This window comes from Hyperolius riggenbachi, chromosome 3 (assembly GCF_040937935.1).
Source record: "Hyperolius riggenbachi isolate aHypRig1 chromosome 3, aHypRig1.pri, whole genome shotgun sequence".
Classification (NCBI taxonomy): domain Eukaryota; kingdom Metazoa; phylum Chordata; class Amphibia; order Anura; family Hyperoliidae; genus Hyperolius; species Hyperolius riggenbachi.
Window position 1 is genome coordinate 4,462,592 of NC_090648.1, and position 27,707 is coordinate 4,490,298.

Here is a 27,707-nt window from a genome sequence, read left to right on the forward strand (position 1 = left end):
ATGTGCCTATTTTTCTCGTAGGTTCTCTCCGGCAGAGAGAAACTACGACATAGGCAATAGGGAGCTCCTGGCCATCAAGTTAGCCTTTGAGGAATGGCGTCATTGGTTGGAAGGAGCAGAACATACGATCACAGTTTACACTGATCACAAAAATTTGGAATACATCGAGGGAGCTAAAAGATTAAGCCCCCGTCAGGCTCTATGGTCTTTGTTTTTCTCGAGGTTTAGATTTATAATTACGTACACTCCAGGTAGCAATAACATTAAGGGAGATGCCCTGTCCAGATGTTTTGAGCCAGAGACAGCACAGCCCCCTACCCCAGAGACCATTGTCCCGCAAAAACTGATTCTAGCAACAACTGAGACATGGAAAGACTGGACGGAGACCTTAGGGCCCTTTCAACAGGACGCCCCGGAGGGGAAGCCTGAAGGGGTTATGTTTGTACCACTACCATTCTGTCTTCAGATTTTACAAATGTTTTATTCACACAAAAATGCGGGACATCCTGGGGCCTCCAGAATAGTGTTGGGCGAACACCTGGATGTTCGGGTTCGCGAACGTTCGCCGAACATGGCCGCGATGTTCGGGTGTTCGCGCCAAACTCCAAACATAATGGAAGTCAATGGGGACCCGAACTTTCGTGCTTTGTAAAGCTTCCTTACATGCTACATACCCCACATTTGCAGGGTATGTGCACCTTGGGAGTGGGTACAAGAGGAAAAAAAATATTTGAAAAAGAGCTTATAGTTTTTGAGAAAATTGATTGTAAAGTTTCAAAGGAAAAACTGTCTTTTAAATGCGGAAAATGTCATGTTTCTTTGCACAGGTAACATGCTTTTTGTCGCCATGCAGTCATACATGTAATACAGAGAAGAGGTTCCAGGAAAAGGGACCGGTAACGCTAACCCAGCAACAGCAGCAGCACACGTGATGGAACAGGAGGAGGGCGGCGCAGGAGGAGAAGGCCACGCTTTGAGACACAACCCAGGCCTTGCATGAGGACAAGAAGCGTGCGGATAGCAATGCTTTTTGCCGCCATGCAGTCATAAATGTAATACAGATGAGAGGTTCAATAAACAGGGACCGGCAACGCTAACCCAGCAGCAGCAGCACACGTGATGGAACAGGAGGAGGCACAGGAGGAGAAGGCCACGCTTTTTGAGACACAACAACCCAGGCCTTTTATGAGGACAAGAAGCGTGCGGATAGCATGCATTTTGCCGCCATGCAGTCATAAATGTAATACAGATGAGAGGTTCAATAAACAGGGACCGGCAACGCTAACCCAGCAGCAGCAGCACACGTGATGGAACAGGAGGAGGCACAGGAGGAGAAGGCCACGCTTTTTGAGACACAACAACCCAGGCCTTTTATGAGGACAAGAAGCGTGCGGATAGCATGCTTTTTACTGCCATGCAGTCATAAATGTAATAAAGATCAGAGGTTCCATAAACAGGGACCGGTAACGCTAACCCAGCAGCAGCAGCACACGTGATGGAACAGGAGGAGGTGCAGGAGGAGAAGGCCATGCTTTGAGACACAACAACCCAGGCCTTGCATGAGGACAAGAAGCGTGCGGATAGCATGCATTTTGCCGCCATGCAGTCATAAATGTAATAAAGATAAGAGGTTCCATAAACAGGGACCGGAAACGCTAACCCAGCAGCAGCAGCACACGTGATGGAACAGGAGGAGGCGCAGGAGGAGAAGGCCACGCTTTGAGACACAACAACCCAGGCCTTGCATGAGGACAAGAAGCGTGCGGATAGCATGCATTTTGCCGCCATGCAGTCATAAATGTAATAAAGATAAGAGGTTCCATAAACAGGGACCGGCAACGCTAACCCAGCAGCAGCAGCAGCACACGTGATGGAACAGGAGGAGGCGCAGGAGGAGAAGGCCACGCTTTGAGACACAACAACCCAGGCCTTGCATGAGGACAAGAAGCGTGCGGATAGCATGCATTTTGCCGCCATGCAGTCATAAATGTAATAAAGATAAGAGGTTCCATAAACAGGGACCGGAAACGCTAACCCAGCAGCAGCAGCACACGTGATGGAAAAGGAGGAGGCGCAGGAGGAGAAGGCCACGCTTTGAGACACAACAACCCAGGCCTTGCATGAGGACAAGAAGCGTGCGGATAGCATGCATTTTGCCGCCATGCAGTCATAAATGTAATAAAGATAAGAGGTTCCATAAACAGGGACCGGCAACGCTAACCCAGCAGCAGCACACGTGATGGAACAGGAGCAGGCGCAGAAGGAGAAGGCCACGCTTTTTGAGACACAACAACCCAGGCCTTGCATGAGGACAAAAAGCGTGCGGATATAGCAATGCTTTTTGCCGCCATGCAGTCATAAATGTAATACAGATGAGAGGTTCCGTAACAAGGGACAGGCAACGCTAACCCATCACAGATGTTCATTGTTCATGTTACTTGGTTCCAGGATTGATTCATTTTAATTTGAGTCAGACGGTCTGCATTTTCTGTGGAGAGGCGGATATGCCGATCTGTGACGATGCCTCCGGCAGCACTGAAACAGCGTTCCGACATAACGCTGGCTGCCAGGCAAGCCAGCACCTCTATTGCGTACATTGCCAGTTCGTGCCAGGTGTCTAGCTTCGATACCCAATAGTTGAAGGGTGCAGATGGATTGTTCAACACAGCTATCTGACATGTAGTCCTTGACCATCTTCTCCAGGCGATCGGTGTTGGAGGTGGATGTGCACGCTTGCTATTCTGTGGGCTGCTGCATGGGTGTCAGAAAATGTTCCCACTCCAAGGACACTGCCGATACCATTCCCTTTTGTGCACTAGCTGCGGCTTGTGTTGTTTGCTGCCCTCCTGGTCGTCCTGGGTTTGCGGAAGTCAGTCTGTTGGCGTACAACTGGCTAGAGAAGGGGGAGGATGTCAATCTCCTCTCTTAAGTCTCCACAAGGGCCTGCTGGTATTCTTCCATTTTGACCTGTCTGACTCTTTCTTCAAGCAGTTTTGGAACATTGTGTTTGTACCGTGGATCCAGAAGGGTATAAACCCAGTAATTCGTGTTGTCTTGAATGCGCACAATGCGTGGGTCACGTTCAATGCAGTCTAGCATGAATTGAGCCATGTGTGCCAGAGTCCTGCCAGAATCCTCATCATCCTCTTGTGAGCGTTGTGATAGTTGTTGTGATGCATCATAGTCGTCACCTTCTTCCTGGTCTGCTTCTGCTGACCATTCGCGCTGAATTGTGGAAGTCCAACGTGCACCGCTCTGGCCCTCGTCAGTGGTGGCATGAAATTCCTCCAACTCCAGCTGTTCCTCCTCCTCTTCTTCGTCATAGCTGCTGGGGCCAGCGTTTCCTGAGGCGGATGGCCTGATGTTGGTATCATCACGCTGATCGTTTTCTCCTTCAGATTCCCCCAGTTGCATCATGACAGCTGTTTCCTTGATTTTCAACATTGACTTCTTCAGTAAACACAGCAGTGGTATGGTAATGCTGACTGAAGAGTTGTCACTGCTCACAAGCAACGTGGATTGCTCAAAATTTTGGAGGACTTGGCAGAGGTCCAACATGTTGGCCCAATCGGATCCACAGAAGCTTGGCAGCTGTCCGGATGCGCCTCGGTACTGCGCCGTCATGTACTGGACCACTGCACTCTTCTGCTCGCAAAAGCGGGCTAGCATGTGCAGCGTAGAATTCCAGCGCGTAGGGACATCACACAGCAAGCGACGGTGGGGGAGATTGAAGCGCTCCTGCATCTTGGCGAGTGCCCCCGAAGCAGTACTGGAATTTCTACAATGCTTGGCCACTCGTCGCACCTTCAACAGAAGATCGGCCACGCCTGGGTATTGTCACAAGAGCCCCACTGGCCGTGAACACGCAAAACCGTCCGATCCGATTCTAGCACACAGATTGAGAGCTATGGACGCAATCTGCGTAGAATTGGCGGAGTTTGAGCGTCACGACGCAGTAGGGAGCCTGTGAGGTTACGAAAATACACTTTTACTCCAACCCAGGGGTAGATTTGCCACCATCTCTGTTTTCTATCAGCCCAGAGATAACTGCTAACTGGCTATAGACCTGTGAAACAAACAACCGGTTAAAACTGTGCAATTCCTATCTATCTATCAAAACAGTAGCGTCCCTTCGGAAGTTTAGGTCTCGTCTGTGTATACTGAATAGAAGGTTTTACTGAGAGGTAAAGACCTTTTAAAAAGCCTTTATTTGTTACAATATAAATAATTAATATATACAGACAATCGTGAACAATTAAACGATGAGAGACAGTGATAACACAGTACATAAAAGAAAAAGGGATAAAAAGAACGAATACTTATGATTCTGTGGAAAGTCCGTTCGGGAAAAGACAAAGTTCCTTTGTTGCAGTTAGTTCGCAATATGGCCGAACCACATGGCCGTTGCTCCGCCTGCAAGATGGCCACTGCTATTTCCCCAAGCAGTGGCAGTCTTTTCGGTATGATGGAAAGTGGGGGAATCGGCTGGGGTCCTCATGCAATCAGTTTTGAGCACTGACATTTCTGGGCGGAGTCTCAAGCTCAGCCCAGGGGCGTGTCAGGCAGTGAGTTCTCAGGGGAGGAACTTCCAGCCCTCCACAAAATATGTCCAATTTCATACCCCGCCGGGGTTTTGTCGCACATGCAAACCGATTTCATATTCAGATTGGGCTGAGAATACACGTTCATAGGACATCAAACTTGCAACATTTGGGGCGCACGGGGACCCCATTATTCATATCTCAGCCCCTGCTCGGGTTACCTGGCTATGTCTAGTATCACCATATTCTACAGAATTAGGGAAACAAAATTATGTAATTTTCATATTCCTCCCATGGATGGTATTTGCAAAATGTGACAAAGTTATCAACACCATGCATTCCATACTCAGTTTAGTCGGTGCCGTCAAGACTGGGAGGAATGTAGGTGTCAATAGACCTCATGCTGTGCTAGCTTCCCCTGTTGAATAGACTCTGTTGGTATTTCAGCTCTGCCCAATTAGCACATTAGTGTCACCAGAGCTTTTCCGGGAGCCTTAACAGGATTTCTTGCTAAACCAGGTTGCTTTAGCCATATGCTAACGCAGGCCCATTCAGCCCTCATGGCAAAAAGGGGGGGGGAAGGCAGGAAGGAAAAACTTCTATTTTAAAAATAAAGAATGTCAGTTTTCCGATCACGGTTGCGATCGGACAATCGGCCGCGAATCCTCGGACGACTGGGCGTCGCCCGGCGTCACACCTCCCCCTTCCCGAGCTCTGCTCAGGGAGGTGTCAACAGGACGCCTTCCGTAGCAGCTATTGGCGCTGTTGGGTCGGGTTCCCCCTGACACCGCGACAGCCCATCAGCGTTTTGGTGTCGGCTGCCTGCTTTGTGTTGGATCGTAAAGTCGTACTGCTGCAATGACAGGCTCCACCGTAGGAGCTTGCCGTTGGTTCCAGCAGTACGGTTTAGCCAACTCAGGGGATTGTGATCAGTGACGATCGTGAAGGAGCGGCCGTACAGATACGACTGCAGTTTCTGTAGGGCCCACACGATCGCCAGGCACTCCTTTTCAGTTGTGGAGTAGGCTACCTCTCGGGGCAGGAGCTTCCGGCTCAGGTAGAGGATAGGGTGTTCATCCCCCTTTCCATCCACCTGGCTGAGGACTGCGCCGAGACCGTAGTCAGAGGCATCGGTTTGCACCACAAACCGACGACTGAAGTCTGGGGCCTGAAGCACAGGGGCGCTTGCGAGGGCCTGCTTCAAGGCCTGGAAGGCATTCTCGCAAGCGGGGGTCCAGCTAACAACCTTGGGGTGCTTCTTGCTAGTGGCATCGGTCAGGGGCTTCGCCAGTGTACTATAGGCGGGAACAAATTTCCTATAGTAGCCGGCGGTCCCCAGGAACGCCTGGACCTGCTTTTTCGTGATAGGTCGAGGCCATGCCAGGATGGCGTCCACCTTTCCCGTGTCAGGTTTCAGGGTGTTACCCCCCACCCGGTGACCTAAGTACTGCACCTCGGTCATGCCAATCTGACACTTACTCGGTTTAACCGTCAGATTGGCCATGGCCAGCCTCTCTAGTACCTGGGACAGGTGTTTGAGGTGTTCTTCCCAGGTGGGGCTGAACACCGCAATGTCATCCAGATACGCTACAGCGAACCCTTGCATTCCCTCTAGCAGGTCGTTCACGGCCCGCTGAAACGTGGCGGGGGCGTTCTTCATCCCAAAGGGCATCATCGTGAACTCGAAGAGGCCGAAAGGGGTGATGAAGGCCGACTTTTGCCTCGCGTCAGGTGCAAGTGGTATCTGCCAATACCCCCGGCTCAGATCCATGATTGATAGGTACCTGGCTGATGCCAGTGTATCTAGCAGCTCATCAATGCGAGGCATGGGGTAGGCGTCTGTAGTGGTGATGGCGTTCAGTTTCCTGTAGTCTACGCAGAACCGAGTTGTCTGGTCCTTCTTGGGGACCAGGACAACAGGGGCTGCCCAGGCACTACTGGACTTTTGAACCACCCCTAACTCCAGCATCTCCCTCACCTCCTTCTGCATGTCCGCCTGTACCTCGGGAGAGACACGGTAAGCGGATTGCCTGATGGGGGGATGGGTACCTGTATCTACCCCATGCACCGCCATACTGGTCCGCCCCGGGATACCGGAGAAGGTGTGCTGGTACTGGCCCAGCACCTTCTGTAACTGCTCTTGCTGGGCTGAGGCGAGCTGTGGATTGACGTTTAGGTCGCCGTCCACATCTCGTACGTCAGCCAGCAGGTCTAACAGGGGGTCTGCCTCTCCCTGCTCTAACCGGCTGCACACTGGCAGCGCATACTGGGTCCTGTCATGGTGGGCCTTCAGCATGTTTACATGAAAGCTCTTCTGCTTCCTGCCCCCCATGTTCACTAGATACGTCAGAGGGTTTAACCGCTGCACTACAGTAAAAGGCCCCTCCCAGGCTGCTTGCAGCTTGTTCTGCCTCACGGGAAGAAGGGCATATACCTTGTCACCCACATCAAATGACCGCTCTCCAGCAGTGCGGTCGTACCATGCTTTTTGTTTGGCCTGAGCCTGGGCCAGGTTGTTGGTCACTACTGCGGACAGGGACTCCATTTTGTCCCTGAACTTGAGGACGTAATCGACCACGGAGACATCAGTGGGGTCGCCCTTGCCCACCCATGTCTCCCGCATCAATTGTAAGGGTCCTCGGACATTCCTCCCATACAGGAGTTCAAACGGGGAAAACCCGGTTGACTCCTGCGGCACCTCCCTGTACGCAACCAACAGATGAGGCAGGTATCGTTCCCAGTCCCCACCTTGCGACTCAACAAACGTGGTCAGCATTTGCTTCAGCGTCCCGTTGAACCGTTCACACAGTCCATTGGTCTGCGGGTGGTAGGGACTGGAGACAATGTGCGTCATGTGTATCTTTTTGCACAGGGCCTCCATGAGTTCGGACATAAACTGGGATCCCTGATCGGAGAGCATCTCCGCAGGGAACCCGACTCGGGAGAAAATGTTAAGTAGCGCGTCTGCTACCTTGTCCGCCTTCAGGGAGGAAAGCGCCATGGCCTCAGGATAGCGGGTGGCGTAATCCACCACCGTCAGGATGTACCTTTTGCCACTGCTGCTGGGAGTGGGCAATGGTCCAATTATGTCGACTGCCACTCTGTGAAAGGGCTCACCTATGATTGGCAGTGGACACAAGGGAGCCTTGCGGGGGTTCCCAGCCCGTTTTACCTTTTGGCAAACAGTACATGAGCGGCAATAGTTGGTCACATCGATCCGCATCCTGGGCCAGTAGAAATGACCCTGGATACGGTCAAGTGTCTTGTGGATTCCCAAGTGCCCTGCCAGGGGAATGTCATGTGCGGACTTCAGCACATGCCCCCGGAAGGCACTGGGTACCACAAGCAACTTGGTACCCACACTTGTTTCACCTTCGGTGGGCTGTACAGGCTCGCTGTACAGCTTACCACCTTCCCAATATACCTTGAAGGTATCTTCATTCGTGAGGGGCTCCGAAGCCTGCCTTCTGAGTGCCTCGAGGCTAGGGTCAGTCTGGAGTGCTTGCACAAATGCAGCACTCTCGCTCTCAGCCAGCTGGCCCGTGGCATATGCAGTTAGTGGCTGAAGGCTACCATCCCTGTGGTCAGAGGAGGGGGAGGAGGCCGGAACCTCTTCCACCTGCTCTGAGCCCAGGTTCTGAGCAGCGCGGCTGCGTGTTACTGCCAGTACAGGTACACCTTCAGACTGGCACATACTGGCATTACTCACATCCTGGCTGCATGCATGAATTACAGTGACAGGTACAACAACATTTTCATCACAAACAATCGGTATATCAAACACAGGTACCTGTGACACAGGTACTATTGGACTCGGTACCCCTGGACTGGGCACATTCAACCCACCTCCCCCCTGTTCTTGCCCCTTGGTGCAAAGTACCTTAGTGTGGGCGGAGAGTCCGTCTCCCTCCTGGCAGTCTGAGGGGCTTGGGGCAGGTTCATAATAGGACACAAGCTTGCCCAGGTCGGTCCCCAACAAAACTGGGACCGGCAGTTGGTCCAGGACCCCAACAACCTTCTCTTGAACCCCCACCCCCCAATCGATGGACACCCGAGCCTGGGGAATGCGAGAAAGAGTGCCCCCCACTCCAGTGAGGGTAAGGTATTTGTCAGGGAGGATATTTTCCGTCGGGACCAGGTGCGCACGCACCAGGGTGACATCCGCTCCAGTGTCGCGGAAACCGGTAACAAGCTGGTCGTTCACTGTAACCAGCTGGTGGTTGCTCGTAGCGGAGTGGATCCCTCTCCCACCTGCGAACATGACGTTGTTGGGTGCTCCCGGCTGGGGTGCGCTGGCTGGCGGCAGTTGCCGTGGGCGAGGTGTAGGTGGTGCAGGAGCTGGCGCGGTCTGCCTCCGCTCCGGGCAGTTAAACTTCATGTGTCCGGGCTTGCGGCAAAAGTGACAGGTGATGCCCTCTGTTACTGCAGGCCTGGACGCAGCAGCTGCGCTGGAGGGCCTCTGGGGCGCACGGCTCACAGAGGTAGGAGAGTCTGCAAAATTGTGGGACTGACCTCCTCTCCAGCTAGATGGGGCAGTCCTGCGGGTCTCCGGCACCCTGGTCGTTGCAAAGGTCTCAGCGAGGTCTGCAGCGACCGTCGCTGACGCCGGTCGGCGCTCCAGCACAAACTGGCGTACATCAGCCGGGCAAATGTTCAGAAACTGCTCCAGGACGATTAAGTCCTCCAGGACACCGTAAGACCCTTTAGTGAGGCCTAGCGTCCACTGGCGGAGTGTGGTGAGCAGACTGCTGACCACATCTTGATAAGAATCAGTAGATTTTTTCTGCCAGGACCTGAACCTTTTCCGGTAGGCTTCTGGCGTCAGCTGGTACTTAGTGATTATAGCCTCCTTTATAGCGGTATAATCATTGTCCTTTTCCACAGGCAGCTCTGAGAAAGCATCAAGCGCTTTGTAGCGCAGCAAGGGTGTCAGATGTCTGGCCCACTGGTCTTGGGACAGACGATACTGACGGCAGGCCTTTTCGAAAGACCTCAAAAACAAGTCAATGTCAGTGTCTTTTTCGATAATAGCAAATTTAAATTTTGCACTTACTGGAGCGGCAGTCCCTTCAGCAGGGAGGCTGGGCGTTGAACTCCGGCTGGCTTGCTGCACTTTCGCCATGTTCAGCTCATGCTGTCGTCTCTCCCGCGCCTCTGCAGATTGGCGTTCCTCTCGCTTTTGCTCCGCCATGTACTGCAGGTACTTGTCCACATCAGTTTCCATCAGCTTTTGCAATGCCTGCTGCATTACTGGATCAACATAACTGGACAGTCCAGTACTGGCCGGTTCCAGGCGAGTACTTTCAGGGGTTCTGGGGTCGGGGATCACACTGACAGCCTCCTGCGTATCTGTTGCCGCATTGCCCGCGGGTTGCTCAACCTCGGTACGCACAGGATCTTCAGTCTCTGGTTCCCCTCGACTTGCGTTAGATGAGCCGGTGTCCTCCACAGTGGACACCTCCAGCGTCCGCAGATTCTGGCTATCCCATCGGTACAAGTCCGTTATCAGGTCCTGCTGTTTCTTGCCGCGGATGTCCATGCCTCTCGCCTCGCACAGACTCTGCAGGTCGGATAGGACCATGACCTTGTAATTCCCGGACATTTCCATGCCAAATAAAAGAAAACTTAGGGGAGGGGTACTGGTTACACAGTCTCTCTGTATATATGAAAAATATATTGCACTCAGTCACTACCAACGAATTAGTTCGTTTCTCGATAGGGCTAATTCGATAGCCCTACCTGAGATACTATCAGCACACACAGATCCCAAACGCTGCCGACCACTGTCACAAGAGCCCCACTGGCCGTGAACACGCAAAACCGTCCGATCCGATTCTAGCACACAGATTGAGAGCTATGGACGCAATCTGCGTAGAATTGGCGGAGTTTGAGCGTCACGACGCAGTAGGGAGCCTGTGAGGTTACGAAAATACACTTTTACTCCAACCCAGGGGTAGATTTGCCACCATCTCTGTTTTCTATCAGCCCAGAGATAACTGCTAACTGGCTATAGACCTGTGAAACAAACAACCGGTTAAAACTGTGCAATTCCTATCTATCTATCAAAACAGTAGCGTCCCTTCGGAAGTTTAGGTCTCGTCTGTGTATACTGAATAGAAGGTTTTACTGAGAGGTAAAGACCTTTTAAAAAGCCTTTATTTGTTACAATATAAATAATTAATATATACAGACAATCGTGAACAATTAAACGATGAGAGACAGTGATAACACAGTACATAAAAGAAAAAGGGATAAAAAGAACGAATACTTATGATTCTGTGGAAAGTCCGTTCGGGAAAAGACAAAGTTCCTTTGTTGCAGTTAGTTCGCAATATGGCCGAACCACATGGCCGTTGCTCCGCCTGCAAGATGGCCACTGCTATTTCCCCAAGCAGTGGCAGTCTTTTCGGTATGATGGAAAGTGGGGGAATCGGCTGGGGTCCTCATGCAATCAGTTTTGAGCACTGACATTTCTGGGCGGAGTCTCAAGCTCAGCCCAGGGGCGTGTCAGGCAGTGAGTTCTCAGGGGAGGAACTTCCAGCCCTCCACAAAATATGTCCAATTTCATACCCCGCCGGGGTTTTGTCGCACATGCAAACCGATTTCATATTCAGATTGGGCTGAGAATACACGTTCATAGGACATCAAACTTGCAACATTTGGGGCGCACGGGGACCCCATTATTCATATCTCAGCCCCTGCTCGGGTTACCTGGCTATGTCTAGTATCACCATATTCTACAGAATTAGGGAAACAAAATTATGTAATTTTCATATTCCTCCCATGGATGGTATTTGCAAAATGTGACAAAGTTATCAACACCATGCATTCCATACTCAGTTTAGTCGGTGCCGTCAAGACTGGGAGGAATGTAGGTGTCAATAGACCTCATGCTGTGCTAGCTTCCCCTGTTGAATAGACTCTGTTGGTATTTCAGCTCTGCCCAATTAGCACATTAGTGTCACCAGAGCTTTTCCGGGAGCCTTAACAGGATTTCTTGCTAAACCAGGTTGCTTTAGCCATATGCTAACGCAGGCCCATTCAGCCCTCATGGCAAAAAGGGGGGGGGAAGGCAGGAAGGAAAAACTTCTATTTTAAAAATAAAGAATGTCAGTTTTCCGATCACGGTTGCGATCGGACAATCGGCCGCGAATCCTCGGACGACTGGGCGTCGCCCGGCGTCACAGGTATGTCCTCAGGAACCGCTGAACTACTAGGTTCATCACGTGCGCCAGGCAAGGGATGTGTGTCAGCTTAGCCAACCTTAATGCGCGAATAAGATTACTCCCATTATCACACACAACCATGCCCGGTTTCAGGTCCAGTGGTGCCAGCCACAAATCCGTCTGTTCCTTTATTCCCCTCCAAATTTCCTCCCCTTTGTGCTGCTTATCCCCAAGGCAGATCAGCTTCAGCAATGCTTGCTGACGCATGCCAACAGCTGTGCTGCACTGCTTCCACGATCCTACTGCTGCTGGTGCTGGGTTAGCGTTTCCGGATGAGGTACAGCTTTGCGATGCGTTGGAGGAGAAGGAGTCAGAGAGGTAGGTGCTGCTGTTGTTATCCAGTGGGAGGGACGGCGGTGCAGCTGTTTGCGGTGTGGGCAACACCCGCGCCGTAGCAGGTGAGGAATGGCTGCCAGGCTCCACAAGGTTCACCCAGTGCGCGGTAAGGGAGATGTATCGACCCTGGCCGAACACATTCGTCCAGGTGTCAGTGGTGAGGTGAACCTTGCAGGCAACGGCATTCTTCAAGCTTCGGGTTATTTTGCTGACCACGTGCTCATGCAACTCAGGCACTGCAGTGCGCGCAAAGTGGTAGCGGCTGGGAACCACGTAGCGTGGGATGGCCACTGACATCATGCCCTTGAAGCTGTTTGTCTCCACCACTCGATATGGCAGCATTTCGCAGGCCAGAAGCTTGGCTATGCTGGATGTTACTGCCACGGCCCGGGGGTCATTTGCTGGCAATTTCCTCTTGCTCTCAAACATCTCCGAGACAGACAACTGAACCGTAGGGCTGCACACTGAAGGGCTGTTGGTTGTTGTGTTTGATGAAGACTGGGAGACCCCAAGAGCACTACTCCGGAAAGTGACAGTGTCAGCGTCGTCTGATGTTTGTGAATGTTGTTGTGAACCACGCAATGGCTGGGCTACTGCTGCTGCTGAGGCGGGTCTGGTGGTGAGTCTGGTGACCCCAAGGGAGGCAGTGTTGCTGGTACCCTGTCCTGCCGCGTTTGCCCACAGAGTGGGATGTTTGGATAGCATGTGGCGGCTCATGCTGGTGGTGGAGAGGTTGTTAATACTTTTCCCCCTGCTCAGGCGGGTCTTGCACACCTTGCAAATCGCCATGGTACCATCCTCAGTGCAGTCTTCAAAGAAAGCCCAGACTTTGGAGCACCTGCCTTGCTGGCGATCTCTGTTTGCGCCTCTTTTGCGTCTCAAAGGAACTTCCACGCTTGTGGTGCCTGAAATTTCGAGCCGCCTACCTTGTGGCACAAGGCGAACTCGTGCAGCAGTGGGTTCTTCAACAGACTCATCTGTGCTGCTACGACGGCGATGTTCTCGTTCACATACAAAATCTGGGTCTATGTCCACATTTTCCATACCCTCCTCTTCCATCTCCTCAAACTCGTCATATGTCATTGTGGGTGGCCGCCGCCGTGGAGTAGAGCTCCCCAGAACAACCTCTGCGCAGCTCACTCCAACGTCGTCTTCCAGAGCTTCTCGGCCGACCTCCTGCAATTGCAACCCCTCCTGCCCAACTTGCTCTTGGATTTGGGTTTCAAAGTCCTCGGACTCGCCTTGTATTTCACAGTGCGCGGTGCATTTCCCACAATTAATGGTTGTGAATCCGGGCACAACATTTCTGGCTGTTCCTCCATTGACCTTTCAAAGGTGGAAGTTTGTTGGGCTGGGAATAGCTCCTGCGAATACCCCATTGTGTCCTGAGGTAATTCTTCGGCCTGGTTATCTGGCAGTTGTGTGCGTGGTGTCGCTGCCGGTTGTGTCAGCTTTGTGCCCACTGGCTCCTTGTAACTGGCTGAGGACTCGGACCTCGTGCGTGATGTGCTGGTGCTGCTTAACCCACTGCTGGACGCTTGAGAGGTCATCCAAGTAATTATCTGGTCCTGTTCTTTTGGATTTGTGAGGGTTGTTGTCCTGGACAACATGGGCGGTATTGAGTGGGTTTTCTTGGGTGCTCCCCTGTGGCCTGTACGTGAACCGTCAGGGGAAACACCTCTTCCCTTGCCCCTCCCTCTTTCACCGGATTTCTTCCTCATTTCACTTATCCTTAAAGTACACGCTGACTGGCAGCAGTACAGTGGCAGTACAGAAATGCTATACAGTGGTGGGTGAGCGGTGTACCACTATTGCCAGCAGCGACACAGAGCACAATGCTATACAGTGGCGGGTGAGCGGTGTACTACTGTTCCCAGCAGACACAGAGTGGCAGTAAACACAATGCTATATAGTGCTGGGTGAGCGGTGTACACAGAGTGGCAGTAAACACAATGCTATATAGTGTGGCTGAGCGAGCGGTGTACTACTGTTCCCAGCAGCTACACAGAGCACAATGCTATACAGTGCTGGGTAAGCGGTGTACCACTATTGCCAGCAGCGACACAGAGCACAATGCTATGCAGTGGCGGGTGAGCGGTGTACTACTGTTCCCAACAGACACAGAGTGGCAGTAAACACAATGCTATATAGTGCTGGGTGAGCGGTGTACACAGAGTGGCAGTAAACACAATGCTATATAGTGTGGCTGAGTGAGCGGTGTACTACTGTTCCCAGCAGCGAGTCAGAGCACAATGCTATATATAGTGCTGGGTGAGCGGTGTACACAGAGTGGCAGTAAACACAATGCTATATAGTGTGGCTGAGCGAGCGGTGTACTACTGTTCCCAGCAGACACAGAGTGGCAGTAAACACAATGCTATATAGTGTGGCTGAGCGAGCGGTGTACTACTGTTCCCAGCAGACACAGAGTGGCAGTAAACACAATGCTATATATAGTGCTGGGTGAGCGGTGTACACAGAGTGGCAGTAAACACAATGCTATATAGTGTGGCTGAGCGAGCGGTGTACTACTGTTCCCAGCAGACACAGAGTGGCAGTAAACACAATGCTATATAGTGTGGCTGAGCGAGCGGTGTACTACTGTTCCCAGCAGACACAGAGTGGCAGTAAACTCAATGCTATATAGTGTGGCTGAGCGAGCGGTGTACTACTGTTCCCAGCAGACACAGAGTGGCAGTAAACACAATGCTATATAGTGTGGCTGAGCGAGCGGTGTACTACTGTTCCCAGCAGACACAGAGTGGCAGTAAACACAATGCTATATAGTGTGGCTGAGTGAGCGGTGTACTACTGTTCCCAGCAGACACAGAGTGGCAGTAAACACAATGCTATATAGTGTGGCTGAGCGAGCGGTGTACTACTGTTCCCAGCAGCGACACAGAGCACAATGCTATACAGTGGTTTTGAGCGGTGTACACAGAGTGGCAGTAAACACAATGCTATATAGTGTGGCTGAGCGGTGTACTACTGTTCCCAGCAGCGACACAATGACTGGGGGGGACCCTGGCTATTCCGGCTGGAGAGAGAACTACCCTGCCTGCCTACCCAAAGCTAAACCCACAGACAAATGGCGGAGAAATGACGTGGTTCGGGTATTTATTTACCCGAACCACGTGACACGTTCGGCCAATCAGAGCGTGTTCGGGTCCGAACCGCGTGACCAGTTCGGCCAATCAGAGCGCGAGCCGAACGTTCGGGGAACGTTCGGCCATGCGCTCTTAGTTCGGCCATATGGCCGAACAGTTTGGCCGAACACCATCAGGTGTTCGGCCGAACTCGAACATCACCCGAACAGGGTGATGTTCTGCAGAACCCGAACAGTGGCGAACACTGTTCGCCCAACACTACTCCAGAACACAGGATCTGGTTGCCAGGTGTGCTTGGTGGCCTTCTCTGGCAACAGATTGCAAGGAGTATGTTAGGGAATGTGCAGTGTGTGCAAAAAGTAAGCCCTCCCGGCTGGCACCTGTGGGAACGTTGCAGCCCTTACCCATCCCGAGTGAGCCGTGGACCCACCTGTCCATGGATTTTGTGGGTGAGCTTCCCAGGTCTCAGGGCATGTCGGTCATTTGGGTGGTAGTCGACCGCTTTAGTAAAATGGCCCATTTTGTGGCCTTGAAAGGACTCCCCTCGGCCCAGGAGTTGGCCGATTTATTCATCATCCATGTTTTCCGTTTGCATGGCATTCCGGAAAACATTGTGTCAGATCGGGGAGTCCAATTTGTTTCGAGATTCTGGAGGGCATTCTGTCACCAAATGGGCATGGAACTGTCATTTTCGTCGGGCTACCACCCACAGACCAATGGTCAGACTGAGAGCGTCAACCAATCGTTAGAACAATTTTTGAGGTGTTACGTGGCAGTGGCGCAAAACGATTGGGTCAGGTTTCTGCCCTTCGCAGAATTTGCGCACAATAATTTAAAAAGTTCTTCCACGAAATTCTGTCCATTTCAGATAGTTACTGGGAAGCTGCCGAAATTTTCCCCATTGCCAATCGCTTCCACTCCGTTTCCAGCTCTGAAGGCCTGGCAAAACTCATTTAAGAACGTATGGGGGATCGTGGAGAATAATTTGGGAAAGGCGTTTCAAAGTCAGAAAGGTCAAGCTGACACGAAACGTTCCTTAGAGTGGAAATTTCAACCAGGAGACTTAGTCTGGGTATCCACACGTCACTTTACTTTAAAGCAGCCTTCAGCCAAGTTGGGGCCCAGGTTTGTGGGTCCATTTCCGGTAACTAAAAAGATCAACAATGTTACTTATGCCATTGATCTTCCTGCCAGTATGCATGGCGTAAGATCCTTTCACGTGTCTCTGCTTAAGCCAGCGGTCCATGTGGGTCCCACTCCTCCTCCTCCTGTGATGATAGATGACCAACCTGAGTATGAGGTAGAGAAGATTTTAGACTCACGCATAGTTCAGAACTCAGTACAATATCTGGTTCATTGGAAAGGGTATGGTATTGAGGAGAGATCATGGGTACCTGAAGGTCGCATGCATGCTGACAAACTGAAAAGTGAATTCCATGCTTAACATCCTGAGAAGCCTGGAAGGAGCTGTCCGGAGTCCACTCCTCAGGGGGGGGTACTGTGAAGAAACGTGGAAAAGCCGCCGCATGGACGCAAGATGAGGCGGCTGTTTCCGCGGCTGGCATAGCGGAAGGCGGAGAAACCGTCGCATCTGACGCGGCGGTTTGTACGCATAGGCCTGCTTCTCTCAGTGGGGCGGGATGCGGACGAAACGCCGCACGGTCAGACAGCGTGGCGGCGGATTCCGTATCCCATACAGCAACAACATTACAACACATGACTGGTGTGGCTGGGACTGATAGTCCACACTGGTTTAGGAGGACGCGTGCGCGCGCTGAGAGGCAGGGCCTTTATGGCAGTCAGAGGAGGGTCAGCTGACCAGGCCGGTCAGCTGACTATTGCAGCAACTTTCATTGGTCCAGCACTTAAGGGAGGTGCTGGAGACCACTGGTGTATATATACTGGGTGCTGGTCATTCCTCTGGTGTCTGGCGTTGCGATCACTACGTGGTAGCACTCAGGCCTTGTCTGTATCTGTGTTCTAGCATAGTTTCCAAAGGTGTTAACGATCACAGACCTCACACCTTTGCGTTAGGAATATTGAACTGTATTATTTGTTATGACCTTCTGCCTGCCTGACTATCCTCCTGTACTCTGATTCTGTACCTCGCTATCTCTGATATCCTGTTGCCGAACTCTGCTCGTTCCTGGACTCTGTATCTGCCTCCTGATTCTGTACCTCGTTATTCTGATTCTCCGTTGCCAAACCCTGCCTGTTTATTGGATTCCGTATCTGTCTCCTGAATCTGTACCGTATCTGTCTGTGTGTTAACGACCTGGATTGCCCGACCTCGAGAACTGGCCTTACTGTTAGAGGCAGTTCCCAGACCTGTTAGTGACACCTTCTCACTGGTGTCACTCACACTCTGTCCTTCCTACTCTCAGCCTAGCTCCTCCCCCGGGAGAGTCTAGGCCAACGGAAGGAACATTCTTCTGTGCAGTACTCTACGTATTGCTGTTGCACTTAACACTCACTTGTTATCTCAGGTGTCCAGAGGTTAGTAGATATATCTGATTATCGGTGATATTGCAGATCATCAATAATCTGGTATATATCTGCATTCTCGGTGATACTGCAGATCACCGGTAATCAGACCCTCTCTGTGTTACACCGATCGTTACATCATGTCAATTGCCTGATGATTCCTTTAAGTTTCCTTTAAAGAGAGTCTGTAACAAATTTTTCAGTTTCAGTTCTTCTATCCTATAAATTCCTATGCCTGTTCTAATGTGCTTTGGCTTACTGCAGCCTTTCCTACTTGCACTGTCTCTGTAATAAATCTTATCTCCTTTCCTCTGTCGTGTCTGTCGGCTAAGGCTGGAATGTGTGGAATGTGCAGGGCTGTTTGTGATTGGTTAGAAGGGATACACACCCCCTCCACGCCCCCTGCACACTCTGTATGACTCACACACTCTGCTTATATGAGGCTATTAAGAGCTGGTTAGTTTGTTTGTAAACACTGCCTAAAACTGTTAATTACAAGCCAGGATTGCAGCAGAGATTGGCAGAAACAGCACAGAGGGGCCCAGGAGAACATAAGGAATAGAATGGTATGCTTTTTAGTGTAAGAATATTAGAGTACAGATTCTCTTTAAGGTACCCATATACTTATTGATTTTCCTGGTCGATTCCCTGCAGATTCGATTGTTCTACAAACGATTCCCCTAAAATATCCGATAGATGGACCTTTTTTTGATTTTGACCCCCCAAAATATTAAAAGTATTGATTGGACAAGACAGAAGATCTAGGTCGATTGGGTGCGGGGCGTGAGAGGTGGTAGATTGACAGCCAGTCTTGCACAGTGGTGTTATCGATTATCAATAGATTATCTGCTGGAATAACTTATTATTGATAATTGATGCAGTTGGAATCGATTTCATTCAGAGAGGTGGCAAACTATAAGTGTGTGGCCAGCTTGAGCTGTCATTGGATTTGCTCTGCAGCTAGCACAGTGTTATCTGCATGCTGTGTGTAAAAGATAAATGCTGCGAGGGATCTCCTCCTGAAATATACCATCTCCCATCCCCAGGCATAGGAACTAGAAACAAGCAGGTACATATCTAGTGAGAATTTGGGTCACAACCCCCAGCTTATACAAACAACATGCTATGCCTTTCATCAAACGGAGTGTTCCTTGCCGAAGCAGGAAACAAGGGCACAGGAGGCCTTACAGAAACATGGCGCCTGTGATAAAAGTTGCATTCACCAGCATAAGAAGGAAATTTGGGCACATGGTGGTCGGGGGGGCTCAGGCCAGGGCCAACGAGCAAGGCAGTATGGTGGCCTCTGTTGGACACTGCGTGCGCCGCGGCTGAAGATGTCCCGCTCTGCCCGCATTACACTGACACAGGGCTGATGTAGGGACGAATAGACCTAGCGGGGACCTGCATTACCGATGTACAGTCACTACTGCCATGCCGCCCGGGGAGTTGTCAATACCGATCGCGCTGCGCCTTCAGCTTCCTCTCAGGGGACAAACTACAAGAAATGATCCAGGAATTACAGATCATTGCAGCCGCTGCTGCTGCTATGCTGCCGGGAAGTTGTGAACACAGATCCTGATGCTGCCGCTACTTGGGGGACAAGCTACAAGGACAAGCATTGCAGCGGCTGCTGCTGTGATGCACAGGGCCACCGCCAGATCATGCTGCCTGCCGCTGGCACAATCGCCTGGACAGGTACATTGTAACATTCGGACTATAAGACGCCGTAACTTTTTCTCCTCACTTTTGGGGGAGAAAAAGTGCGTCTTATAGTCCGAAAAATACGGTACTTCGAAGACTCCTTACCTCTCACCTCTTACTCTGAATACTCCTTACCTCTTAGCTCTTACTCCGAAGACTCCTTACCTCTCACCTCTTACTCTGAATACTCCTTACCTCTTAGCTCTTACTCCGAAGACTCCTTACCTCTCACCTCTTACTCTGAAGACTCTTTACCTCTTACCTCTTATTCCAAAGACCCCTTACCTCTTACTTTTAAGACTCCTTGCCTCTTACCTCTTACTCTGAAGACTTCTTACCTCTTCAGCAAGGGGGTTGCTGAGCTGGGCTCCTACACCAGGTAGGACACCTGGTTTGCCGGTGCACAATCCTTCTGTGAGTCACCACTTCACAATGGAAATATACTATATTGAATGAAGGAGGCACTCAAATGGCGTATAAACTTGCGTTTATCAAATCGGTAGCAAAACACGACATTTTTCGGGGAAATCCCCTTCCTCAGGTGTACACCTGAGGAAGGGGATTTCCCCGAAACATGTCGTGTTTTGCTACCGATTTGATAAACGCAAGTTTATACGCCATTTGAATGCCTCCTTCATTCAATATAGACTCCTTACCTCTTACTCCGAAGACTCTTTAGCTCTTACCTCTTACTTTGAAGACTCCTTACCTCTTACCTCTTACTCTGAAGACTCCTTACCTCTTACTCTGAAGACTGCTTACCTCTTACTCTGAAGACTCCTTACCTCTTATTCCAAAGACTCCTTACCTCTTACTCTAAAGACTCCTTACCTCTTACTCTGAAGACTCCTTACCTCTTACTCTGAAGACTCCTTACCTCTTACTCTGAAGACTCCTTACCTCTTACCTCTTACTCTGAAGACTCCTTACCTCTTACTCTGAAGACTCCTTACCTCTTACCTCTTACTCTGAAGACTCCTTACCTCTTGCTCTGAAGACTCCTTACCTCTTACTCTAAAGACTCCTTACCTCTTACTCTGAAGACTCCTTACCTCTTACTCTGAAGACTCCTTACCTCTTACTCTGAAGACTTCTTACCTCTTACCTCTTACTCTGAAGACTCCTTACCTCTTGCTCTGAAGACTCCTCTCCCACTGGCCTCTAGTGTGATAATAATGAATCCAAGAACTCACAACACAGCACTGATTATTATAGGAGTATAATTATTTTATATTGATTGACATGTTTAGGTTCTTCTTCTGAGATTTCTGGGCTGTTTCTAAGGAGTGAAACTTAACAAGGAGAGAATAACGTCAAGACAGAGAAAGAAAACTAGATTTCTGCTGAGAGTGCTTCATGCCCAGACAGTTACACAACCAGAGACTTTCCTGCACCCAAACCTCAGACATCTGCTTATAAGAGCGCGGATAGACACCAAGAGTGACCAGAGACACCAGAGTGACAAGAGGACACCAAGAGTGACCAGAGACACCAGAGTGACAAGAGGACACCAAGAGTGACCAGAGACACCAGAGTGACAAGAGGACACCAAGAGTGACCAGAGACACCAGAGTGACAAGAGGACACCAAGAGTGACCAGAGACACCAGAGTGACAAGAGGACACCTCATCACCAGGTATGTCAGCTCTGCAATGCTGAACATTATACATTTACTGTATATAGCTCTGACATATACCACAGCGCTGCACAGAGATCACTGATCCAATACCATCAGTCTCTGCACCAGAGGAGCTTACACTCTAATGTCCTCACCACAGTCACACACTATTATTATTATACATTTATATGGCTCTGACATATACTACAGCGCTGTACAGAGATCACTGATCCATTCCCATCAGTCTCTGCACCAGAGGAGCTTACACTCTAATGCCCTCACCACAGTCGCACACTATTATTATTATACATTTATATGGCTCTGACATATACTACAGCGCTGTACAGAGATCACTGATCCATTCCCATCAGTCTCTGCACCAGAGGAGCTTACACTCTAATGTCCTCACCATAGTCACACACTATTATTATTATACATTTATATAGCTCTGACATATACCACAGCATTGTACAGAGATCACTGATCCATTCCCATCAGTCTCTGCACCAGAGGAGCTTACACTCTAATGTCCTCACCACAGTCACACACTATTATTATTATACATTTATATAGCTCTGACATATACCACAGCATTGTACAGAGATCACTGATCCATTCCCATCAGTCTCTGCACCAGAGGAGCTTACACTCTAATGTCCTCACCACAGTCACACACTATTATTATTATCTTTTTCTAACCCTAACACAATCTCTCAATGGCTAAGTTTGTGAGCTTTAGGGTCTTTGGTATCAATAATTTGTATATTAACATAGAAATTAAATAGTTACATAGTTACTTTTTTCACCTTCCTCTGGATCAACAGGGGTATGTGGGGGACGGGCTGGAGTTGTACTTTGTACTGGTTGAACTCGATGGATGTATGTCTTTTTTCAACCAAAATAACTATGTAACTATGTAACTTGGGTTGAAAAAAAGACATACGTCCATCGAGTTCAACCAGTATAAAGTACAACACCAGCCTGCTCCCTCACATATTCCTGTTGATCCAGAGGAAGGTGAAAAACCCTTACAAGGCATGGTCCAATTAGCCCCTAAAGGGAAAAATTCCTTCCCGACTCCAGATGGCAATCAGATAGAATCCCTGGATCAACATCATTAGGCATTACCTAGTAATTGTAGCCATGGATGTCTTTCAACGCAAAGAAAGCATCTAAGCCCCCTTTAAATGCAGGTATAGAGTTTGCCATAACGACTTCCTGTGGCAATGCATTCCACATCTTTATCACTCTTACTGTAAAGAACCCTTTCCTAAATAAATGGCTAAAACGTTTTCCTCCATGTGCAGATCATGTCCTCTAGTCCTTTGAGAAGGCCTAGGGACAAAAAGGTCATCCGCCAAGCTATTATATTGCCCTCTGATGTATTTATACATGTTAATTAGATCCCCTCTAAGGCGTCTTTTCTCTAGACTAAATAAACCCAGTTTATCTAACCTTTCTCGATAAGTGAGACCTTCCATCCCACGTATCAATTTTGTTGCTCGTCTCTGCACCTGCTCTAATACTGCAATATCTTTTTTGTAATGTGGTGCCCAGAACTGAATTCCATATTCCAGATGTGGCCTTACTAGAGAGTTAAACAGGGGCAATATTATGCTAGCATCTCGAGTTTTTATTTCCCTTTTAATGCATCCCAAAATTTTGTTAGCTTTAGCTGCAATTGCTTGGCATTGAGTACGATTATTTAACTTGTTGTCGATGAGTACTCCTAAGTCCTTCTCCAAGTTTGATGTCCCCAACTGTATCCCATTTATTTTGTATGGTGCTAGACCATTAGTACGTCCAAAATGCATGACTTTACATTTGTCAACGTTGAATTTCATCTACCATGTATGTGCCCATATAGCCATCCTATCCAGATCCTGTTGCAATATGACACTATCTTCCTGAGAGTTGATGATTCTGCACAATTTTGTATCATCTGCAAAAATAGCAACATTGCTCACTACTGCATCTACTAGGTCATTAATAAATAAATTGAAGAGCACTGGACCCATAACAGACCCCTGTGGGACCCCACTGCTAACAGTCTCCCATTTTGAGTATGATCCATTGACCACAACTCTTTGTTTTCTGTCCATTAGCCAGTTCCCTATCCATGCACACAGACTCTTCCCCAGTCCTTGCATCCTCAACTTTTGCACCAGACTTTTGTGGGGAACAGTGTCGAAGGCCTTTGCAAAGTCCAAGTATATCACATCTACAGCATTCCCAATATCCATATTAGCATTCACTACCTCATAAAAGCTGAGCATGTTAGTCAAACAGGACCTGTCTTTAGTAAACCCATGTTGATGCTGAGAAATAAGATTATTTTCTACTATGAACCACAAAAAAATGGTGTCAACCTCTGCTTCAAATTCACTTACAAAACTTTATTAAAGGTATATCATACTTTGCATGTTACTTCTGTATCACATTTAAAATCATAAAACACGCTGCTGGTTGTAAAAAGTACAGCCGGCTGGGCTCAATGCACTCAGCACTATCACGTATCAGTCGCACGTGGGATCCCAGCAACCAACAGTCCTACTCTGATAAACGACTCCATAACTTCACAACTAAAGTCCTAAATTCCCCTAACCAATAGGGATTATAACTCTTAAGGTGGCCATACACCGGTCGATTTGCCATCAGATTCGACCAACAGATAGATCCCTCTCTGATCGAATCTGATCAGAGAGGGATTGTATGGCTGCCTTTACTGCAAACAGATTGTGAATTAATTTCAGCCTGAAACCGATCACAATCTGTTGTGGTGGTGGTGCTGCCGCCGCTCCCCCCGCCCGCATGCCCGCATACATTACCTGCTCCGCCGGCGCGACTCCAGTCCACAGGTCTCCGCTGTCTTCTCCGCTCTGGTCTCCAGGTCCAGCATGCTTTACTTCTTCCTGCCCGGCAGGAAGTTTAAACAGTAGAGCGTCCTCTACTGTTTAAACTTCCTGCCGGGCAGGAGGAACTGAAGCATGCCGGAGACCAGAGCGGAGAAGAAGCAGCGGTGAAAGCGGGGGCAGTCGCGCCGGCGGAGCAGGTAATGTATTGCCGCTCTATTGCGTCGGTCGTCGGGCACTCGAACGCCGCTAGCAACGCGCTCCCTACCCGCGGGCGATCGACGGTAATTTTCCTCATGGATCGATCGACGGGATCGGAGGAAATGGATCGAAATTCAGCGTGTAGCGCGAACGATTGGCAGCAGATTCGATCCCAGTGATCGAATCTGCTGTCGAAACGGCGGCAAATCGGGCCAGTGTATGGCCAGCTTTAGGACTAGAGTCTGATGACTCAATGATGTCAAGTGTCACTTCAATGCAGTTCCACATATACTAGACACATGTACTATACTAGATATACAGAAGTAACATGCAAAGTGTGATATACCTTTAATAAAGTTTTGTAAGTGAATTTGAAGCAGAGGTTGACACCATTTTTTTGTAGTATATTCAATCAATTCTCAACCTCGTGCTCTCCCACAGTGTTGGGGTGTCACATAGCTGCCGGTAGTGAGTTCCATGTATGCAATTTTATTTTTTATTTTCTACTATGAAGTCATGTATAGTATCTCTTAGTAACCCCTCAAATAGTTTGCATACAACTGATGTTAAGCTAAAGGGGCCCATACACCTAACGATTTTCCCGCCGATATACGACCGATTCGATCACAGTGATCGAATCGGCTGTGAAATCGCTACGCACACCGCTGACAGAACGATCGATTTCCATCCGAAATCAATCGTTCCCATCTACTCCCGTTGATCCATCCGTGCGGAAGATTTTTCTCGATCGCCGGCGGGTTGTGAGTGCGTCGATAGTGGCGTTCGAATGCCCGACGACCGACGCAATACAGCGGGTTTAAATTACATGTTCCGGCCGGCGAGAGTGCCCGCTGTCACTGCTGTCTTCTCTGCTCTGGTCTGGTCTGAGGGCGCGCTACTGTTTAAACTTCCTGCCGGGCAGGAAGAAGTGAAGCATGCCAGAGACCAGACCAGAGCGGAGAAGAAGACAGCGGGGACAGCAGGGACTCACGTCGGCGGAGCAGGTAATGTATGCGGGGGGGGGGGGGGGGGGGGGAGCGGCGGCAGCTCCACAGATTGTGATCGGTTTCCGGCTGCAATCGGTTCACAATCTGTTTGCAGTAAAGGTGGCCATACGATCCCTCTCTGATCAGATTCGATCAGAGAGGGATCTATCTGTTGGTCGGATCTGATGGCAAATCGACCAGTGTATGGCCACCTTTACAGGTCTATAATTTCCTGGACCTGATTTTTTTGCCCTTCTTAAATAATGGGAAAACGTGGGCTGTACGCCAATCCACTGGGACTCTGCCAGTTGCAAGAGACTCACAAAAGATAAGATAAAGGGGTTTATCTATAACTGAACTTAATTCCCTTAGGACCCGAGGATGCATGCCATCCGGGCCAGGTGCCTTGTCTATTTTTAATTTATTTAGTCTTGCCTTCACTTCTTCCTGCGTTAAGTATTTAATATTACAGTTAGAAGATTGAGACTCTTCTGTCTCTGTAATTTGCAACCGTGCTGTTTCCTTTGTGAAGACAGAAGCAAAGAAAGCATTTAATAACTCTGCCTTACCTTGGTCATCCACCATTGAGTTCCCACCCTCATCCTTTAGGAGTCCTATACAGTCAACCTTTCTTTTTTTTAGAGTTGATGTATTTTGTCTGCAACTTGGCAAAGGCCTTGTTATGGCCGAAACAGCAGTCTGTCGTTGCGATTGGATGGCAGAATAAAGTAATTGAGCTATAATACTTCGTGTGGTGCCGGTTTTTGAGGACACTCAGAGTTGATGTACTTGTAAAACTTTTTGGGGTTAGATGTGATATCCCTAGCAATTTGATTTTCAGCTTCGATCTTTGCCAGCCTAATTTCTTTTTTACAATTTTTATTGCACTGCTTATAATTGCTTAATGCAGCCTCTGGACATCTGTAGAGCATACGTATATATCTGTACACTAGAGGCTGGACATCTGTAGAGCATACATATATATCTGTACTAGAGGCTGGACACCTGTAGAGCATACGTATATATCTGTACTAGAGGCTGGACACCTGTAGAGCATACGTATATATCTGTACACTAGAGGCTGGACATCTGTAGAGCATACGTATATATCTGTACACTAGAGGCTGGACATCTGTAGAGCATACGTATATATATCTGTACTAGAGGCTGGACATCTGTAGAGCATACGTATATATCAGTACACTAGAGGCTGGATATCTGTGGAGCATACGTATATATCTGTACACTAGAGGCTGGACATCTGTAGAGCATACGTATATATCTGTACACTAGAGGCTGGACATCTGTAGAGCATACGTATATATCTGTACACTAGAGGCTGGACATCTGTAGAGCATACGTATATATCTGTACTAGAGGCTGGACACCTGTAGAGCATACGTATATATCTGTACTAGAGGCTGGACATCTGTAGAGCATACGTATATATCTGTACACTAGAGGCTGGACATCTGTAGAGCATACGTATATATCTGTACACTAGAGGCTGGACATCTGTAGAGCATACGTATATATCTGTACACTAGAGGCTGGACACCTGTAGAGCATACGTATATATCTGTACTAGAGGCTGGACACCTGTAGAGCATACGTATATATCTGTACTAGAGGCTGGACACCTGTAGAGCATACGTATATATCTGTACACTAGAGGCTGGACACCTGTAGAGCATACGTATATATCTGTACTAGAGGCTGGACATCTGTAGAGCATACGTATATATCTGTACTAGAGGCTGGACATCTGTAGAGCATACGTATATATCTGTACTAGAAACTGGACATCTGTAGAGCATACGTATATATCTGTACACTAGAGGCTGGACATCTGTAGAGCATATCTATATATCTGTACACTAGAGGCTGGACATCTGTAGAGCATACGTATATATCTGTACACTAGAGGCTGGACACCTGTAGAGCATACGTATATATCTGTACACTAGAGGCTGGACATCTGTAGAGCATATCTATATATCTGTACACTAGAGGCTGGACATCTTTAGATCATACGTATATATCTGTACTAGAGGCTGGACATCTGTAGAACATACGTATATATCTGTACACTAGAGGCTGGACATCTGTAGAGCATACGTATATATCTGTACACTAGAGGCTAGACCCCTGTAGAGAATACGTATATATCTGTACTAGAAACTGGACATCTGTAGAGCATACCTATATATCGGTACACTAGAGGCTGGACATCTGTAGAGCACATCTATATATCTGTACACTAGAGGCTGGACACCTGTAGAGCATACGTATATTATTATTATTATTATTTTTAGTATTTATATAGCGCCGACATATTACGCAGCGCTGTACAGTGTATATATATATATTGTCACTAACTGTCCCTCAAAGGAGCTCACAATCTAATCCCTACCATTGCCATATGTCTATATTATGTAGTGTAAGTACTGTAGTCTAGGGCCAATTTTTTTTAGGGGGAGCCAATTAACTTATCCGTATGTTTTTGGAATGTGGGAGGAAACCGGAGTGCCCGGAGGAAACCCACGCAGACACGGAGAGAACATACAAACTCTTTGCAGATGGTGCCCTGGCTGGGATTCGAACCAGGGACCCAGCGCTGCAAGGCGAGAGAGCTAACCACTACGCCACCGTGCT

The 27,707-nt window shown here is 49.1% G+C and overlaps 1 protein-coding gene and 1 long non-coding RNA gene across 2 annotated transcripts in view; one reads left to right on the plus strand and one right to left on the minus strand.

Annotated features, from left to right (window-relative positions):
• LOC137560825 (asialoglycoprotein receptor 1-like) overlaps nt 1-27,707 on the minus strand; it is a 216,960-nt gene that overhangs the window by 124,329 nt on the left and 64,924 nt on the right. The gene's annotated exons all lie outside the window — the stretch shown is intronic.
• The window catches only part of LOC137560822 (uncharacterized), a 64,677-nt gene that overhangs the window by 16,053 nt on the left and 20,917 nt on the right, over nt 1-27,707 (plus strand). The window contains exon 2 of the long non-coding RNA XR_011029833.1: nt 20,646-21,031. This is a non-coding gene — a long non-coding RNA (uncharacterized lncRNA). The remainder of the gene's footprint in view (nt 1-20,645; nt 21,032-27,707) is intronic.